Genomic DNA, 19,727 nt, shown 5'->3' on the forward strand with positions numbered 1-19,727 from the left:
ATAACATACAAAATCATCTATTGTACTGAAAACAAAACCCCCACACAAGTTGAGGTTCCTCATGGATACCTATGTATTTGCAAGGGAAGTCTTCACATGCTTGGGGTAGACATTGCCCTAACTCACCAACAGGTTTGAGACCTCTTGGTTACCCTCAACCTGATTTAGTCCATTTGCCAAAATGGTTTACCAGAGTATGTCCAAGGTGTGTGCATGCTACAGCTTCTTGGAGCCATAGGTGAGAGTTGGGTGGAATAGGTGGACATAGAGCTGGAAAGCAGCCCTGAAAAGGGCTCCCCAGCCATTGCACCAGAGGTACCAGTCCTCCCTGATCACACCCTGCACTCTCAAGGTCTCTAAAGGTGCAACATGGGAGACACTGGCACAGGACTGCTCAGCATGATGTGCCCGCATCAAAGAAGGTGCTGTGCTCTATGAGCAAAGCAGAATTAAAACAGCTCAAAGGAGAGGCAGGATGTGCAAATTTAGAGAATCCACCCCAAATGTTCACATGGACTATTTGTGCCCCACCTGTGGTAGAGAGCATTCTGAGCTTATATTCCTCTGATCAGCCACAGTAGGACACATTGAAACTTGACTCTACTATAGTGATGTCATGAGAACAAAAGACAACAACCAATGTAGTTGCAATTAGGCCCATATGTCAAAAGCATAGTTGGGCACCTTCTTCTCTGCTACCCACACCTGTCCAAAGGTCAAAGGACTGAGGCAAGTCTTATATCCACAGACAATAATAGTAACATTCCCTCTGTTCTTGCAATGTTACTATTTGTTGCTTCTATAAATACTTAAGTTTTTCTGCTATATTTGTCATTTTCTTTTTTATTTCCTCTCATTCTATTTTCAATTGTCAGTTCTCACTGAAATTTCCTCATCTGACTTTCTACTTCCTTTAATTATTTCTCTTATTTGATCTGATTCTCTTAGCATTTCTAGTTCCTACTTAATGTCTGGAAATGTGTCATTTTTCAACCAGAGTATGTTTCTCATGATGTTTTGAGTGGTTTCTTTTTCATCTCTGTTGATCCTAGTGTTCTACCTGATTCAGTTGCTCTACAATATTTTTAATTGTGTCATTGGATTTTATTTATTTTCCCTTTTGATTGGTTTTTTTCTTGTATATTTTTTAACTATGTCTTTTCTCTTTGGTGTTCCTCCCTCCTGCTTTTTTAGGGAGAAAAGGATAGGATTCTAAATCTAACTAGTTCTCTCTTCATCTTCCCCACAATAATGAAGTATGAAATACTTTATCAGTTCATATGTTAAAATTTAGGAAAATCATATCTCCAGTATTCCCCTCATCTACCAGTTTGGTGATCCTGTCAAAAAAAAATAAGGTCAACCTGACATAACCTGTTTTTGATGAAGCTGAACTAGATCTAGGAATCATTGCCTCTCCTACTAGAAGCTTTCCCCTCTAAGGCTACCTTTCATATGTTCTATGTACTTTGTATGCATTTAAATATACATTGTCTCCCTCATGCAAATGGAAGCTCCCTGAGGGCTTTTTCTTTGTATCCCTAGGTCTTAGCACCTTTCCTGGAACAAAATAAGCACTTATTGTTTATTGTTTGGTAGATATTCCCTATTTTTTTTAGTGATCTATCTAGAATTTACTATCCTCTAGTTTGCAGACTATTCCTTTCCCTTTTGTTGAATATTGTTACATTTGCCCTTCTCCAATTTTATGGCACTGGTCCATTTTCCACAATCTTTCAAATATTAGCAGAGGCTCAACAATCACCTAGGACAGTTCTTTCAGGATATGATAATGTAGTTCCTCTGGGCCAGGTAATTTGAATTCATCATGGTCAACTAGGTACTCTCTGATGATCTCCTTATTTAGCTTGGATATTGCCTCACTATTGGCCGTTTCTGTTAAATCACTTCCAAGGCAAAGGTCGTTCACCTGGACAGAGGAAACAGAGTAAGAATAAAGCTCTACAGACTCAGACAGACAGACACAGACACAGATGCAGACACACACAGACACACATACATACACATACACACACCTATTCAGAAATAGTGCTTTTATTGCTTATTGGAAATGTTTTCCTGGGTCTTCATCCTGAATTCTGAATTCATTCTGAAATAAAATTCTGAATTTTATTCAGAACCTTCCATCCCTCATAGTCAACTTCCCTTCTAGAATTTTAGTCCATGTAATACTATTAATCCTTTCTCTAAACCTTTTCAATCTTGTTTTCCCAAAAATCTGTCATACTATGTCCACATTTTCTCTTCTCTATCACAAATTCTAGGGTTCTCATTTCCATCCAGTAAATATTCTTTTTATCCTATTATCCATCCTATTAGTGAGAACTTTATCCAAAATAGAATTTCTCCTTATTGATTCCCCTACCTTTCTAAGGTGATAATGAAGATAATGATAAAGAAAGTTCTTGAAGGTAAGTCAAGAGGTTATTAGTTATTCTGGTTTTGGCAGATCTTAAGTAAATAAAAGATAATATGAGGAGGGGGAGAACACTAACAAATGGAAGAATCAAGAAAGTTGTTGAGTAGGAGAGAGCCCCTGAGCTGAAGCTTATATGACGAAGCCAATTTTAAGACATAGAAGTGAGAGAAAGAGTGGATCCCAGGCATCTTATACAGCCTGAAATGGAGATGAGAAAGAATATCAAGTAGGCAATATCGGTAGGATAGTTTGGCTGGAATTTAGGAAACACGAAGAGGAGTAATACAAAAGGAGTAAAGAAAGCTAGATGGGAGGCAACAGAACAACTAGCATTTATTAAGCATTCACTATATGTAGACACTGGAATGTCAGAAGCAAAGTGGGGAGGGGAATTAAGGATTGCCCATCTGGGCCCTACCTCGAAATGGAGGTCCCCAGATGAACTAACCAATGGGAGAAGAAGGACAGGATGATGGAAAGATGTTCCAGGGTGAGGAGGCTTTAGGAACTGAGGCAGATGAGACACGGTATCAAGGTCCAGAAAAATCAGAAGCAAAGCTGAAAGGGGAAAAACAGGAGGTGGGAGTCAGATTGTTAAGGGCATTAAATGCTAGACTGATAAATTTGTATTTTATCCTAGAAACATTCAGAAACCATACTAGACTCTCAAGCAGAGAAGTGATATGGTCAGACCTATGTCTTTGTAATATTAATTTAGTGACCTTGTGGAGTATGAAGTCTAGAGGGAAAAGAGTGGAAGCAAGGAGACCAATTAGGAAATTATTGCAATTGCTCAACCAATATATAGGTATATAGGTATGAATTGTAGTGGCTATATGAGTAAAAGGAAAGTTATGGTTGAGGGGATAAAATCGATAAGACTTAATAACTTGCTTGCATAGGAGGAGGGAAGAGTCTGAGTTTGAAATTGTAAACCCTTATGACTGGAATTATGACCCTTAATAGAAAAAGGAAAGTTTGGAGGAGGGGAAGGTTTGGTAGAGAAAAAAATCAGTTCCATTTCATATCCTTTTGAGTTTGAGATGCCAATGGTATATCCAGGTAGATGTCTAACAGTTGATGATATGGGATTAGAACTCAGGAGAGGGATTGGGGTGACTATGTAGAATTGGGAGTCAGGCACAGAGCTAATAACTGAACACAGAGAAATTTAAGAGATCGTGAAGAAAAAGAAAAGTCCAGTGCAGTGTCTCATGAGGTGCCCATGCTTTCACGGACAAAAGATAAATGATGTCCCAGAAATGGAAATTGAAAAATAATAGATAGGAGGGTGGTAAGAGATCCAGGTCAGAGAAGCCAAAAGAGAAAAGACTATCTAGATCAGGAATTCCTAAACTTTTCTGTGTTACGACCCCTTTGACAGTATGGTGATCGGTATGGGATCACTTATAAGAATAATAATTTTAAATGCATTAAATTAAATACATGGGATTACAAAGTAAACCAATTATATTAAAATGTAGTTATTGAAACAGTTTAAGTTCACAGACCTCAAGTAAGAACCCCTGATCTAGGTGAAGAACATATTTGATAGTTCTAAAGCTACAGACAAGAAAGCTGAAAACTGACAATAAGCCCTTGGATTTAGCAGTTAAGAGACCATTGATAGATAACCTTAGAGAGAGCAATTTCAATAGAGTGATGAAGTCAGGAAGTCAGATTCCAAGGGGTTGAGAAGTGAGTAGTAGATGAGAAAATGGAGATACAAACAGAAATAATTTTCTAAAAGTTTGGTTGCAAAAAGGGGAAAGAGACATAAAGTGATAGCTTGAGGGTCAAATGCAAGGGTTTTTTTGGTTGGTTGGTTTCCAGTTTATCTTTACTTTGCAGTACAGAAATCATTTAGAGCCATTTTATGAAACATCATGGATTCAGAGGCTCTGTCAAAATAATACTGCATCAAAGATGCCAGCAAGATAAAAGGTACTTTCAAATCTTGCCTGCTATTACTTTTTTTTCATCAGTTTTTTTATATTAAAACACCAAAGGGGCCTTTAGGCACACAGGCCTCTCCCAAATTATGTAAACAGTTTTAAAAGCTGAAATTGGGCTAAAAATCAATGCCTATAACTATGAACCAACACTAGTAGCTATGCTATTTGGGCACCATCAAATATGATATGAGGCAAAAATTGAAAGTTATGAAACTTAAGGATGCTGTCCGGCACTATGAAGTTTAAGGTCTCATTAATGTTAAGAAAACAGTACGTGAGCTCAAAGAATCAACACTTGAGCCCAATAAGCATACAAATGGAAAGGCTGTAATATTTAAAAGAGAGAAATAGTGTATCAAATTCTATTTTTCTGCCTCAGTGAGCGTATGCTTAAACTGTGTTTTACCTTTAAAAACAGAGAGGTGGGAGAAGACGGGGGAAGGAGGGAGAGGCGGAGAGAGCAAGAGAAAGAGAGAGAGAGGGGTGGGGGGACAGAGAGAGGGACAGAGAGAGAGAATTGAATGACAAAGAAATTGAATGACACTTCTGGTCAGTCATCCCAGAAAAAAAGATAGTAAGACATGATATTAAAAAGGGGAAGGAAAAATTTAGGGGCACAGTACACTTCAATCTCAAAGAAGTGGCTGTAAAAGCAAGGTATATAATATTGATTTCATATAATGTTCATTAGGTTTTTATATAACTCTGTATTAGCTGGAATTTAAATTTCTCCTAATTAGCTGTTAGCATATTACTAATATTAGTCTTCCCCCATAAACATCATATTTTTTGTTTCATTTCTTCAGTCAGTCAACAAACATTTGTTAAGTATCTACTATGTGCCATTCAGTGTGCTAAATGCTAGGGATACAAATATTTAAAAAAAAAAAACACAATTCCTGCCCTTAAGAAGCTTGCAATCCAATGAAGGAAGACAATAGACAAAAAGAAGCTGAAAAGCTGAGAGAAGAGGACCAGGGAAGGTGTCTGACTTTGGGGCATAGTGGAAAAGTCAGAGAAGTCTCAAATTAGTACCACCAGGTTAAAAATGAGATGTTCTGATGAAAATCTTGAACTCAAAATCATGCAGACCTGAGTATTGTAAACTAAAAATAAAAAATCTTAATTTAATTTTAAAAAAATACCACCACAGTAGTTCTTTTTGTGGTAGCAAAGAATTGGAAATCAAGGTGATGCCCATCAATTGGGGAATGGCTAAACAAGTTGTGGTATATGAATGTAATGGAATACTATTGTGCTATAATAAATGGGGAAGATACAGACTTTATAATAACCTAGAAAGACCTACATGATATGATGCTGAGCGAGAGGAGCAGAACCAGGAGAACATTGTACACAACCACAGACATATTGATTCTGTGATGCCTAACTTGATAGGCTCGCCTCTTCTCAGCAATACAAAGTTCAAAGATGTCCCCAAAGGTCTCATGATGGAAAGAGCTACAACATCCAGATAAAGTATGAATGCGGATTGAAGGGATGTATCTGCTCCCTCTTTTTTTCTATTTTTTTTGTTTTGTTTCTTCTTTCTCATGATTCACTCCATTGATCATGGTTCTTCTTTACGACTTGACTATTGTGTAAATATGTTTAATGTGAAGGTATATGTAGAACATAAATTGGATCCCATGCCATCTTGGGGGAAGAGGGGAGGAGAGGGAGGGGAAGAAATTTGAAACTCAAAAACCTGTGGAACTGAGTGTTGTAAACTAAAAATAAAAAAATGTAATATTGAAAAAAAAAAGAAATGAGATGTTCTGAGCTGAGCACCTCCTTTAAAAGGAAGATTTGGAGTTCATGACTCCACTCTCCAGTCAGAAGAAAAGAGAATGGTGGTGAATTAAAGTACCGGAGTGTCTGGCTTTCTGTTCCCAAATCAGCTGGAATATAGCAATCACTGATGGTAACAAATTTCTGATCAGGTAGTGCCAAGAGCCCTAATGCTGGTCTGATTTTTTGCTCATATTCTCTGGTTTCTACAGTAGTATTAATGGTGGTTAGATGCTTTCCTTGTGCTACCACATTGTAAGCAGAAGAAATCATGCAAATGTAAGTATCTAACTTTGTGTTAACCTAGTTCTGTGGAATGATGAGCTAGCAAGAGTTGGCATCACTGATTTTTAATTGGGTGATTTAGGACACAGATAACTCTGATCACCGGGCCTCTCTTTTACATGACTAGGGTCAAAGACAAACTGCTTGCAGCTAGCAACCTCTCCTTCAGATTTTATACCAACCATTTGTCCATTATTTACAAAGATGTCTTCATTTGACTTATTCAACATATAGGTACCCCCATAAATGGCACTCGGCCTTGCAGATACTTGGGTTCTTGCCATATATTGCCAATGAGTCACTATAAAGTTTAATTCTATTTATGGTTTCATAACATGGTTGATTTAAATAGTCATAAGTTCTGTAAAGGACAAGGGCATTACCAGTAAAATCTATGACATCTTGGCTCTTGTATACATCTCACATTGTAGTCTTCCTAGGATCAACACCCTCAAAAATTCTGGAGTCTATTTCATCAAGGTTGGCAATATATGCTAAGAACTTCCTGAACTAACATTTCTCGAACAATGCCTGCATGCTAGATGCCAAGGCTTATGCCTTAGTGGAAGGAACTTTGCAGATTCCCCCTCCCTTGTAAACAAAGTTTCCTTCATTAACTTTGAAGGGCAGATATTTGGTGACATCTATAAAAGTATCATCTTAACCAACTGACCGTTAGACATAAGGAATTAGGTCCACATTCCAGACTCTTCCCCTTACTTTTGAGGCTGGTAGGGATCCTGGAATATTAAACTTTTTGTATAAATCTTCCAGTGTTATAGTAGATGCAGTTTCACTTCCATAAGAGGATCTTTTTTCCATTTACTGACATGATTCCTGAAAGGATGTATTGTTGGCATGTGTGATCTTGGGCAATTCACTTAATTTCCCCATGCCTCAGTTCCACTCATCATGAAGCCAGTTCCCATCACAATCACTTTGTACTTTTCATTCATGGCAGGGCCAGGAGAGGAAAGGGGAAGGAAGAAATGAATTGGGGGAGGGCCAAGAGTTAGAGAGAAAAACCAAACCTAAGAGAGTTGCAAAGAGTAGAGAAGCCCTACAATGTTTTGTGAACACAGGGAGGACATAAAAATGAAGTTGAGAAAGGGAGAACACCCCCTCACCCCACATGGCCACAGATTGCAAGAGAGAAATAAGAGAAAGTAAGCAGGAAGAGCAGGGGAGGAAGGTGTAAAATGGGAGAAGGGGTAAATTTTTAAGGATCGTAGGAGACCTAGCTAAGTTTGTAGGTAGCAAGGAAGGAGCCAAAAGGTTAAGAAAAATTAAAGATAGGAAGAAAAGAAGGAATGGGAGCGGGGGGAAGCTGTTGAAGGAGTTGGGAGAGGAGGCTGTATCAAGGGCACTAGTAGAATGGTTATCATTGACAAGAAGAATCATTCATTCAGCTGATTTTGAAGTAAAGGATGAACAATTGGGAACTGCTGAATGAGTAGGAAGTATGGGGAATGAGAAATATGGAGTTTATGGTGTATTCCTCTCAATTGAGAGGAATAATTCAGTAGCCTCAAAATGAGCAGAGGGCAAAGTAATGGTGGGCCATTTGCATTGAGATGTATTCCATTGTGCAGGATGGTGAAGTGATAGAAGAAACTGAGGCAGAGAATGTAAAGGGGGCCATTTGCATTGAGAGGTATTCCATTGTGCAGGATGGTGAAGTGATAGAAGAAACTGAGGCAGAGAAATGGCATAAGTTGCTTTAGGAAGAAAATAGTTTAATATAAGAATACAGAATAAAATGGGAGGTGAAATTCTGAGGGTGTCAGTATGAAGATCAAGGAGAAGAGATTTTGGAGCACTGCTAAAGGAGGCCTGAACCAGAGTCAATCCAATAAGAATTTTTTTTAATCCCTTTGATATTAGAAAGCATAAGTGGAGGATCAAAGAGAGTAATATCTCATCAACTTGATGAGCTTAAAGAGTGAGGCCCTTGTTTGCAACTTGGTACCTGGATCCCATGGAAACCTAGACCTACACTACGTTCAGTTTCTTCAGAGCTCTCTGCTGCTTCTAGGATGAGATACGTTCTCCTCAATTTGGCATGGAAAGCCCAGCACAATCTAGATCCAGGCAATTTGTCCAAGCTTATTGTACGTAACTCCCCTTCATGTGCTCTAATTTCATAGGATCATAAATATACAGACAAAAAGGACCTCAAAGGCCAACTACTATAAACTCTTCATTTTATAGACAAAGAAACTGACAAAATGGCCTTCCTTCTGTTCCTTATATACATTCCCATCTCTGTGCTTTTCCATAGGCTGTCTGCTTCCCCCACTGCCTGCCCCCAGCTGAAATGCATAACCATAACTGTGAAATGCACTCCTTTTTCACTTCCATGTTTTAGAAAACCTAGCTACCTTCAACGCCTAGCTCATGTGTCCTTTTCTAAATAAAGACTTTTCCTGATGCCCCTAGTTGTCTTTGGTCTCTTCCTACTCATTCTCTTCTAGACCCTCTAAATTATGGGTTCTGGCTTTTATCATTCAACTGAAGCTGTTCTCTCTGAACTTACCGATGATCTCTAAATTGTTCATTTATAGCCTCTAACTCAATTCTCAAACTCTTTGATTTTTCTACAGCATTGGTAACCACCTTCTCCTCTTGGATAGTCTCTTTTTTGAGTTTAATGGTACTGCTTCCTCCTCATTATTCTGCCTGTAGAACCACTCTTACAACCATCTCCTGCAGGAAGAAGAAAAAGAGAGGTTATTCACCTTCCAGCTGGTTTAGGCCTATCTCTTGTCTGATCTCCGACCTACCAAGGGAAGGGGAGAGTAAAGTGGGGAACTTCCAGAGCTGTGTATATTTCCTGCAGGAAGAGAAGAGGCAATTTTCCATCTCGTGGCACATGTCTCCTATCTGATCTCAACCACCTGATAGGAGTTTAAGGAAGAACTTCTAGAGGGAAGAAGAGAAGAGAAACAGGGGGCTCTCCATCTCATGCTTTGTGAGTCTTCTTCCTAATCTCCAGCCTTCATTAAGGAGAGATGCCTTTAACTTAATGATTAACAGACTCCCACCTGGTCATATCCCATGTATCCTGAACACCTGTGAGTCATCATTCAGACTCTATTCCCTATCCCCCATTACTTGATTCTTCATTCCCATCCTCATCAACCTAATTACTTAATTCTTTATTCCCATACTCCTCAACCTACCTACCCAAAAGTCCCAACCAAACACTACCAACCCCTTCCACTATATTCTCTGGAATGCCTACTTCGTAAGCAATGGATTTGATTTCAGCTTAAATCTTTTCCTTTCCCATTCCTTCCATCTTCTGACAATCACTGAGACCTGACTCAACTTTAATGACACAACCTTCTTGGCCACTCTTTCCAGCACTGGCTGCATGTTCACTCATTCCTCTTGGCTGATTTGATGAGGTAGGGAAGTTAGAACACTCTATACTCCTCATTACCATTTGCAAGTTCTCCCTGTGCCACCATTACTCAATTACCTCTTCTACTTTGAGCTCCATATAACCCAAATCTTTTACCCCAAAAAAATTCTAGTAGCTAGTGCCCACAGACCTCCAGTATACTCCCCTTCCTTCCTCAATAAGTTTAGTACCTAAATCACAACCTTTCTCTCTTCTCTAATTCTTGCCCTCATTATTAGGGTCAACATACATAATGATACTCCCTCAAACACCTTAACCTTCCAAATTCCTCAATCTATTCATGTCCTATGACCTACTTCTAAAACTCACTTTAGCCACACACAAAGATTGTCATACACTTGATTTTGCCATCACCCATAAATTCACCACCTCCATGTTAAAGAATTCTAAATTCCCTTATCTGACAACAAACTATTGATTTCTCCCCCACCCCTGATTTGCCTTTTCATACCAAAGCCTACTCTTTGTCCACACCAGGACCTCCAATCCATGGACCCCTGAGTTCTCTCTGAGGCCATCACCCCTTCACTAGTCACTCTTTGTTCCTTTCCCCAACTTGTCCCATGGGTAAATCATTCCAACTCTACCTCTACCATCTTCTGCCTTTCCTTGTATACATATTCTACAAATGCTGCTAAAAACAGAAGGTGAAAAAATTACACAACCATTCTGACCAGGTCCACTACAAACTTATGTTATATAAGCTCAACTTGGCTCTCACTGCTGCTAAGCAATCCTTCCCTAACTCTCTTATCTGTGCATTATACCACTCTCCACAGTGTTCTTCTAAATGTTTTCATTCTTCCTCAAATCTTCAATGGCAGTCCCTCCTCCCACCCTCTCAGAGAATCTTGCCTCATATTTCACTGAAAAAAAAATGAGGTCATTCATAGAAAGCTCCTTCTCACCTATTCCTCATATCATACCACTCAGATGCTTTCTACTACTTTCTCTTCCTTCAGCTCTGTCTCATAAGGAAGTGGCCCTTCTCCTTGCCAAGACAAACCTCTTACATGTGTAAATGATCCCATTGGGGCAGCTAGGTGGCACAGTGAGTAGAGCACTGACCCTGGAGTCAGGAGGACCTGAGTTCAAATCCAGCCTCAGACACTTGACATACTAGTTGTGTGACCTTGGGCAAGTCACTTATCCCCAATTGTCCTGGCTTTCCCACTCAAAAAATATTAAAAATAAATAAATGATGGGGGGCGGAGCCAAGATGGCAGCTGGTAAGCAGGAACTAGTGTGAGCTCCGTAACGAGTCCCTCCAAAAACCTATAAAAAATGTCTCTGAACCAATTCTAGAATGGCAGAACTCACAAAACAGCAGAGGGAAGCAGGGCTCCAGCCCAGGACAGCCTGGATGGTCTCTGGGTGAGGTCTATCCCACACGGAGCTGGGAGCTGGGAGCTGGGAACGGAGTGGAGCAGAACCCAGCCTGAACGGCGTGGACCATCCAGACCAGAAGCCGGGCGCAGGGGGCCCTAGCGCCCTGAATCAGTGAGCTGTGGCAGTTACCAGACTCCTTAACCCACAAACACCAAAGACTGCGGAGAAGGTTAGTGGGAAAAGCTGCGGGAGTAGGAGTTCGCGGTTGGGCTTCCAGCCCCGGGGGCAGTGGAGGTGGGGCAGCTACAGCTGTTGTTACTTCCGGCTCCAGGCCCACCTGGTGGGAGGAATTAAGTGGCTGATCACAGCAGGAGTGCAACAGGCTGCTGAAGATCTAAGCCCAGGCCGGGTTGGGGGTTGGGGAAGGAGCAGTGCTAGTGTGGCAGAGCTGGCACCTCCCCCCCAAACGTGGAACATAGAACTCTCCAGTCTACAAGCAGTCATACCCCACTGAAAAACTCAAAGGTCAAGTTAGTTGGCTGGGAATATGGCCAGGCAGCGAAAACGCACCCAGATTCAGTCTCAGACTTTGCATTCTTTCTTTGCTGACAAGGAAGACCAAAACATACAGCCTAAAGAAGTCAATAAAGTGCAAGAGCCTACACCAAAAGCCTCCAAGAAAAACATGAACTGGCCCCAGGCCATGGAAGAGCTCAAAAAGGATTTGGAAAAGCAAGTTAGAGAAGTAGAGGAAAAATTGGGAAGAGAAATGAGAAGGATGCGAGAAAACCATGAAAAACAAGTCAATGATTTGCTAAAGGAGACCCAAAAAAATACCGAAAAATACACTGAAGAAAACAACACCTTAAAAAACAGACTAACTCAAATGGCAAAAGAGCTCCAAAAAGCCAATGAGGAGAAGAATGCCTTGAAAGGCAGAATTAGCCAAATGGAAAAGGAGGTCCAAAAGACCACTGAAGAAAATACTAATTTAAAAATTAGATTGGAGCAAGTGGAAGCTAGTGATTTTATGAGAAATCAAGATATTATAAAACAGAACCAAAGGAATGAAAAAATGGAAGATAATGTGAAATATCTCATTGGAAAAACCACTGACCTGGAAAATAGATCCAGGAGAGATAATTTAAAAATTATTGGACTACCTGAAAGCCATGATCAAAAAAAGAGCCTAGATATCATCTTTCAAGAAATTATCAAGGAGAACTGCTCTGATATTCTAGAGCCACAGGGCAAAATAGAAATTGAAAGAATCCATCGATCGCCTCCTCAAATAGATCCCAAAAAGAAATCTCCCAGGAATATTGTCACCAGATTCCAGAGCTCCCAGATCAAGGAGAAAATACTGCAAGCAGCCAGAAAGAAACAATTTGAGTATTGTGGAAACCCAATCAGAATAACCCAAGATCTGGCAGCCTCTACATTAAGAGATCGAAGGGCTTGGAATACGATATTCCAGAGGTCAATGGAGCTAGAACTAAAACCTAGAATCACCTACCCAGCAAAACTGAGTATCATGCTCCAAGGCAAAATATGGATTTTCAATAAAATAGAGGACTTTCAAGCTTTCTCAGTGAAAAGACCAGAACTGAATAGAAAATTTGACTTTCAAACACAAGAATCAAGAGAAGCATGAAAAGGTAATCAAGAAAAAGAACAAGAAAAAGAAATTGCAAGGGACTTACTAAAGGTGAACTGTTTTGTTGACATTCCTACATGGAAAGATGATATGTATGATTCATGAGACCTCAGTATTAGGGTAGCTGAAGGGAATATGCATATATATATGTTTATGTATATCTATGTGTGTATGTGTATATGTATATATATATATATATATATATATATATATATATAGTGAGAGACAGAGAGAGGGAGAGAGCGGACACAGGGTGAGTTGAAGATGAAGGGAAGATATATAAAAGAAATAAAATAAAATTAAGGGATGAGAGAGGAACATACTGAGAGAGGGAGATAAGGAGAGATAGAATGGGATGGATTATCTCCCATAAAGGTGGCAAGAGGAAGCAGTTCTGTGGGAGGAGGGGAGAGGGCGGATGAGGGGGGAATGAGCGAACATTGCTCTCATCAGATTTGGCCTAAGGAGGGAATACCATACATACCCAATTGGGAATCTTACCCCACAGGAAAGAAGAGGGAAGAAGATAAAAAAAAATGGGGGGGATGATGGAGGGGAGGGCAGATGGGGGTGGAGGTAGTCAAAAACAAACACTTTTGAAAGGGGACAGGGTCAAGGGAGAAAATTCAATAAAGGGGGATGGGCTGGGAAGGAGCAAAATATAGTTAGTCTTTCACAACATGAGTATTGTGGAAGGGTTATACATAATGATACACATGTGGCCTATGTTGAATTGCTTGACTTCTTAGGGAAGGGTGGGTAGGAAGGGAAGAGGGGAGAGAATTTGGAACTCAAAGTTTTAAAAACAGATGTTCAAAAACAAACAAAAATGTTTTTGTATGCAACAAGAAAATAAGATACACAGGCAATGGGGCGTAAAAATTTATCTTGCCCTACAAGAAAGGAAGGGAAAAAGGGATGGGAGGGGAGTGGGGTGACGGAGGGGAGCGCTGACTGGGGAACAGGGCAACCAGAATATACGCCATCTTGGAGTGGGGGGGAGCGTAGAAATGGGGAGAAAATTTGTAATCCAAACTCTTGTGAAAATCAATGCTGAAAACTAAATATGTTAAATAAATTTTTAAAAATAAATAAAGAAATAAAAATAATTAAAGAAATTAATAATAAATAAATAAATAGATGATCACATTTCACCCCTGTCTTCTCCATCTCCAGCCCCCTGTTTCATCCCCACTCTCTCATTCGTCTATAATCTCTCCCTGTCTATTGGCTGCTGACTACAAACATTCCCACATCTATCCCATCCTCAAAAAGCCCTCATTTGATCTTTCCATAACTATCATCCTGTAGCTCTTTTGCCTTTTGTGGCTAAACTCCTTGAAAGTTTGTTTATAATAGGTGTTTTCACTTCCCTGTCCTCTCCTTCTCTTCTTAATTCTCTATAATCTGGCTTCTGACTTCGTCATTCAACAGAAACTGCTATCTCCAAAGTTACCAATTGTCTCTTATTTGCTAAATCCAATGACCTTTTCTCAATCCTCATCCTTCTCAACCTCTCTGCAGCTTTCAAGACTGTCAATCACCCTCTTCTTGATATTCTCTTCTCTCTAGGTTTTTGGGACAGTACTCTCTCCTGGTAGCCCTCTTAACCTATATGACTACTTCTTTTCAGTCTCTTTTGCTGGATCTTCATCCAGGTCACCACTAAAAGTGGATACCCCACTGAGCCCTGTCTCAGGCCTCATGCTCCTCCTGCCTCTAAATGACTGTTTGGAAATCTCATCAGCTCCGATGGATTCAATTTTCCTCTCTATGCTAATGATCCAGTCCTAACCTCTCTGCTGACCTTCAGACACATCTCCAACTGCCTTTGGAAATCTTGAACTGGATGTCCAGTTGACATTTTGCACTCTACATGTCCAAAACTGAACTCATTATCTTTCCCCCAAAGCCTCCTATCTCCAAACTTCCTTATTATTGTTAAAGGCACCACAACTCTCCCAGTCTCCCAGGCTCACAATCTAGGTCTCTTCCTCAATTCCTTACTGTCTCTCGCTGCCCTCCACCAAATCTAGCCTGTTGTTAAGGAAATTTCACCTTTGCAACCATCTCTCAAATACACCCCCTTCTCTTTTCTGATACTGCCACCACCCTGGTACAGGCCTTCATCTCCTCATGCCTCTACTATTACAATAACCTGCTAGTTGTTCTGCCTGCCTCAAGTCCCTTCCCATTCTAGTCTATCCTCCATTCAGCCACTAAGTCATTGAAGTGTAGGTCTTACCATGTCACCCCCAACCCCACTCAATCAACACCAATATCTCCCTATGACTTCCAGGATGAAATACAAAATACGTTAGGCAAAGCCCTTTATAATCTAGACCACCCGCCCACCCCATGACTTTCCAGTCTTCTTCTTATACTTCACACACACACACACACACCACACACACATTCTCTCTCTCTCTTTCTCTCTCTCTCTCCCCCTGATTCAATTACACTGGCTTCCTTGCTATTCACCAAATATCTTCAATTCCCCGCATTTTCTCTGGCTATCCCCTGTGCCTGGAATTCACTCCCTCCTCATCTCTGCCTCCTGGCTTCCATAACTTCCTTCAAGTCCTGACTAAAGTCCCAACTGTTACAGGAAGCCTTTTCCAATCCCTCTTAAGTATGGTGCCTTCCCTCTTTTGACTATTTCCTATTTATCTCATGTACAGTTTGTACCTATTTGTTTGTATGTTATCTCCCCCGTCAGATCAGGAGTTCCTCAAAGTCAGGAACTATTTTTTGTTTTACTTTGTGTCCCTAGCACTTATCACAGTGCCTGACATAGAGGAGACTCTTGATAAATGCATACTGACTGATTGACTGATCTGTGTACATATTCTATCTCCTCAGTTCTCATACCATTGGTGCAGTTATACCAGGAGGAGATACTCCAAGCCCCAGATAGTCCACACCCTCACCTCTTTGATAATTGTGGAGAAAGACAGAGAGAAGAGCACCACAATGTCAGGGTCCTAGGGATAGTGCCATAGTGGCTGTGCTCCATACCTCTAGAGGACCCTAAGGTGAGTTGAAGGGACAGAAAAGGAAAAATAAACATACTACACAAGCCACACAAGCACCCATAAGAATTATACCCCTTCCCTCCACAAGTTGGCACCCAGGGTACTGTTCTGGCTTCAAAACTCTATGTCTCCAGAAACCTAAGCCCTCTAGTACTTTTGAAACTAATGCTCAGAATGTCTAGTAAATGAATCTTCTTCATGATACATGTTTATGCTTCTGATAGAGGTGCCCAAACACTGGTCAGACTTCTTCTGGAGCATTGTGTTCAGACCTAGGCACCACATCTTTGGAAGAACATTGACAAGTTGGAATAAGGCTTTAAAAGGTCCAACCTGAATGGTGAGGGAAATGAAAACTATGCCATACCAGGACTGGATGAAGGAACTAGCAAGTAATGTGAAAGTATCAAGCAGGGCTTCTTAAAGCCTTTTTCGTGTCATGGTAGTCTGGAGAAGTCCATGGACCCCTTCATGAATAAGGATCTTGGATGCATACAGCAACAATTTTAAGTACATAGAATAAATTACATAGGATTATAAAGAAAGTTAATCACATTGAAATTAAAATGTGACTTTTTCCCAGTCAAGTTCATGGACTCCCTGGAATCTGTTCTCAGACCTTCTGGGTAAAGAACTCCTAGATGGAGAAAAATCCTAGCCATCCTCAAGCATTTGGAAGGATTTGATTTGTTCTACCTGGCCCCAGAGAACAAATAAAAATAGAAACAATGGGAGAGAAGTGCAGAAATTCGGGCTTGCTATAAGGAAAAACATCCTAATCCAAGGTTATCTCAAGGATAAAAAGGCTAACTACCTCAGGAGGTAGCTGGATCCCTCTCCTGGAGGTTTTCTAGCAGAGAATGGATGACCATTTGTCAAGGATGGTATAGAGAGGATTAGAGCAGCCCCGCTCCCAGCCATATCAAATAATAAGAGTCATTCCAGGAAAATTGTTCTTGGGAAGAATTCAGTTTCACATCAACAGTGAGCTAGTATGAAACAAAGCAACAGAGATGGTTCAGGAGCTTCTTGTTAAGCATTCAGAAGAGCAAAGAGCAGCACGATGAGCCAGTTCCTCTGCCTGGAGAGCTATATACTGGATCACCATTTAACAGGGTGATGAAGCAACTGTAGTAGCTAGGAACCAGCAGTGGTAGGAGTTGCTTTAGGAAGAATACAATTTCACTGGCTTTTGTGGGGTTGCATGAGGAATGATAAGGTGACTTCAGAAGAGTCCTGACTAGAGGAAGAATTCAGTTTCACAGGAGTTTATTCCAAAAAGTATCACATTGACTAAGACTAGAGCAATTCATTCACACTTATAGGACATTGCTTTTTTTTTTTTCCAACCCCAGCCCTCCAAATCAACAAAATGCAAGAATGTGAGGAATGCATTCACCCTATCCAGATGAGGTCAGCATCTGTTTACTGCTAAATGTGGTGGAAAACCTATTTGATCTTTATCAAGTGATGAGATAAAGCTTCGTATAGAATCCATATGTTTCTCTTTTTAGAAGTCTTTAGAATTAGTTACATTAAAGGAACTGATGAATTATAAAGCTGAAGTGAAGCATTAAGTGGTCACTTTCCCTTACTCCAAAACAAAAATGAATAAAATAAGTATTGTTCTCTAGCAGATCATCTAAAATGTAGTTAGAATTTGTGTTTCTTATTGACTTTTTAAATATTGCTGAAAATGTCTTAACAGCAAACTTATATATACTACATGTGGCTATTAAATAAAATTGCAATATTTTAACCTGATGCAAAGTTAGTTTGTTGAATTAAATGATCTTTAGGCCATTAAGATAAGACTGAATCATCTGAAGTTTAGCCTTTAAACACATACACCATACACAGTTTCCCCATATGTTCTTCTACTAACATATGGCATACTACATTAACTTCACTAAAAGGCTGCTTACAAAAAGCAAGAAAGTAGGTGCTGGAACATGGAAATTTCTCCAAACTCTAAAAGACTCCTTCTGTTCCTGCTGATAAAACATATTTTGTGGATTCAAAATGTATACATGAAATGCAATCTGAATTTCCATTTTCTATGACTGGGTCACTCAGCATGCCAAAGACTTTTTTTCATGTTGCTCATTTTAGTAAATCCACTTTTTTTTTCTTTTTTCTAGTTCTCTGTGGAATAACGTTGTCTTATCTGTTCCTGTATTTCCCTAATAAAAGTATCCTCCTATGTTACCAAGGCAATACCAACTGCTTATGACATCATAACGTGGGGATAGTAACCTCATTAGCAAAATAACACAATTCTTTAGTTCAGATTTCAGGTTCATTTATTTTCTCTCAGAACTACCTTTTATAATTTAAAAATTAGAAGTGAGTAGAGCACTCAGGAGGACCTGAGTTTAAATCTGGCCTCAGACATTTGACACATGTACTAGCTGTGTGACCTTGGGTAAATCACCTAACCCCAATTGCCCTGCCAAAAACAAATTAAAAAAAATAAAAATTAGACTGACTCCTAGCTGCACCTAGGAAGATAGCTGCAAAGGGAGCAGGCATGCTCAGGAACCAGATGCCCCACTCCATCCTTAAACTTGCCTTGCTCCCCACCGACCCTCAGGCAGGCAGGAAGCCAAGAGTACTACATCCAAATTTCCTAAGCTCCTCCATGTTTATGCACCTCACAGCAAAGCTGTTCACTTCCTCCTCAAGCAAGGATTTATTAAGCATTCACAATTTGCCAGGCACTTTTCAATACACTAGCAATATAAAGACAAAAATGAAAACAATCCTTGCTCTTAAGGAGCTTACATTCTATCAGAAGACATGTTCACACAGACAAAAATGTAACAAAATAATTGAGGCAACTAGATGGCACAGTGGATAGAGTGCAGGCCTAGCGTCAGGAAGACCTGAGTTCAAATTTGACCTCAGATATTTACTAGCTATGTGACCCTGGGCAAGTCACCTTATCCTATTTGCCTCAGTTTTGTCCTCTGAAAAATGAGCTGAATAAAGAAATGGCAAACCACTCCAATAGGTCTGCCAAGAAAATGCCAAAAGAGGTTACAAAGAGTGAAACATGACTGAACAACAAGAGGATAATTGGGGAAGTAAGGAGAGATAGCTAGAGGTATCAAGAAAGTCTTAATGGTAAGAGGTAGTATATGTGTCAAGGTCTGAAGTCAACTAAGGATTTTAAGAGAAGGTAAGAAGGGAATGCATCCCTGGAAAGCCAAAGGCACAAAGTCAGGAGAATGTGACTGTTGAATGTCAGAGTTGCTACTTGGGCTGGAATGAAGAATGTGTTAAAGAAACAAGATATAATAGGACTGGAAAAGAAGAATGGATCCAGGTGGTAAAGATATAAATGCCAAATAGGAGTGAAAGAAAAGAGAATAAGCATTCACTAAGCACCTACTAGGTATCAGGAACTATGCTAAATGATTTACATATATTATCCCATTGAATCCTCACAACACCTTCCTGAAATAGGTGCTCCTTATAATGCAAATTTTGCAGTTGGAGAAACTGAGGCAAACAGGTTAAGTGACTTGCCCAGGTGCCACATAGCCTCTGAGGTCAGACTTGAACTCAAGTCTTCCTGACTCCAGGCCCAGCACTCTATCATAGAGGTAACAGGGATATCAGAAGTTTACTGAGCAAGAGGATAACATTCTTAAACCCAAGATTTAGGAAAACCACAGTGATAGGTACATCAAGAATGGCTTATAGAGTAGTGAAACATCAAGCAGATAAACCAGTTACAAGGCTATATTGCAATAGTCCAGGTAAAATGTAATGAGGTCTTCTTACCTTGATTTCTTAATTGCCA

The 19,727-nt window shown here is 40.0% G+C and overlaps 1 pseudogene; it reads right to left on the reverse strand.

Annotated features, from left to right (window-relative positions):
* Window positions 1–2,970: 2,970 nt before the first annotated feature.
* LOC118837015 lies at window positions 2,971–7,427 on the reverse strand (annotated as a pseudogene).
* Window positions 7,428–19,727: the final 12,300 nt, after the last annotated feature.

Source organism: Trichosurus vulpecula, chromosome 1 (assembly GCF_011100635.1).
Source record: "Trichosurus vulpecula isolate mTriVul1 chromosome 1, mTriVul1.pri, whole genome shotgun sequence".
Classification (NCBI taxonomy): Eukaryota; Metazoa; Chordata; class Mammalia; order Diprotodontia; family Phalangeridae; genus Trichosurus; species Trichosurus vulpecula.